Consider the following 1,561-nt stretch of genomic DNA (forward strand, 5'->3'; position numbering starts at 1 on the left):
CAAATAGAATTGTCCAAGTGTCTACCTTGACCATGGAAGGTCTACCTCCACCACCTCCACCTAAGAGTCTTAGGGATAGATTTTATCCAACTCGATCTGCACAACCTTCTTGTATACATTTACCTGAAGTGAGGGGTAATAATTTTGAGCTCAAATCTCATTATCTATCTATGTTACCCCAATTTCATGGGTTACCTGGTCAAGATGCATACTTGTTCCTTATGGAGTTTGAGGAGGTTTGTGTCCTTATGAAGGTACAACAACTCACTGATGATGCCGTAAGACTACGGTTCATTACATTTGCATTAAAGGATCAAGCCAAAAAGTGGCTTTATAGCTTACCTAGGGATAGCATTACTACATGGGAACAATTTACTGTCCTATTCTTAAAGAAATTCTTTCCTTTCTCTAAGACGAATAAAATAAGAAATGATATTCTTCAATTTCGTCAGAAACCCAATGAGTCATTTGCTAAGGTAATGGAGAGGTTCCAAAGCCTTCTCCAAGAATGCCCTCACCATGGTATAGAATTATGGCATTTATGCCAAATAATTTATGAGGGTATCGATTATCAAACAAAGCAACTTTTAGAATCTATGTGCCCCACAGGATTTACATCATTCACTAATGATTCCGAAGCTTGGGAATTTCTTTTAGACCTAGCAGATAGAACTAGAGAATGGGAATCAACCCAAGAGTTTGAAAGGACTAGTAGGGGATATTTTGTTGATAGCCAGGTTCATAAGGAAGTACAAATAGATAATCTTTTGAAAAAGTTAGAGACTTTGGTAGTTAAAGCTACACCACCACCACCTAGTCAAGCACATTTTATTGACAAATCTATTGCTATGTGTGCATGGTGTCAATCTCCTACGCATGTAATTGAGGAATGTCCTAGCTATTCTGGAGGCCAACATGAAAATGTCAGTGCGATGTTTCCAAACCCGTACAATAACACGTACAATCCTGGGTGGAAGAATCATCCTAACTTTTCATGGTCTCAAGGGCAAAACCAAAATGGATTAAGCAATTATTCCACACAAAATCACTTTGGTGCCCCTCAAAAGCAAAATGCCCAATTTTCTTATAATCCAAATGTCCAGTTCCCTCAAGCCCCAAATTTCCAGAATGCCAATTTAGCTAGGCCTGTCAATTCTCCTATTGTGCCTCATATGGCTCTCATTTCACAAAATCAATCATCACTTGGTTTCAACAGAGGTAACAATTGGGAGTTTTCTCGTTTTTCTACCTTAGAGAAAAATATGGAAGTGTTTTCCAGCACCTTTATGGCTTCTATGCATAATATGGAAAAACAAATTTCTACTCTTGCAAATGCTTTGTTTGAGCGAGAAAGAGGTAAAATGCCTAGCCAACCTGAGTTAAATCCTAGGATTCAGATTCAACAAAGACCATCAAATTTACCAAATCAAGTCAACCAAGTTGAATCCTCCCCTTCTTCTTTAGCTTCAATTAATTCTGTGTCTGCATTGCAAAGTGGGAAAGGGTTTTTAACAAATGAGTCACATATTAATGAAAAGAGCGAGATTAGTGACCACTGTGA

At 38.1% G+C, this 1,561-nt stretch overlaps 1 non-coding gene across 1 annotated transcript; it reads right to left on the reverse strand.

The window, feature by feature from the left end:
- Positions 1-419: 419 nt before the first annotated feature.
- Positions 420-526, reverse strand: LOC149015047 (small nucleolar RNA R71). Its single transcript, XR_016173787.1, has one exon. It is a non-coding gene; the product is annotated as a small nucleolar RNA R71 (small nucleolar RNA).
- Positions 527-1,561: the final 1,035 nt, after the last annotated feature.

This window comes from Hakea prostrata, chromosome 5, assembly GCF_041222555.1.
Source record: "Hakea prostrata isolate BN-2017 chromosome 5, UWA_Hpros_2, whole genome shotgun sequence".
In the NCBI taxonomy this organism is placed as follows: domain Eukaryota; kingdom Viridiplantae; phylum Streptophyta; class Magnoliopsida; order Proteales; family Proteaceae; genus Hakea; species Hakea prostrata.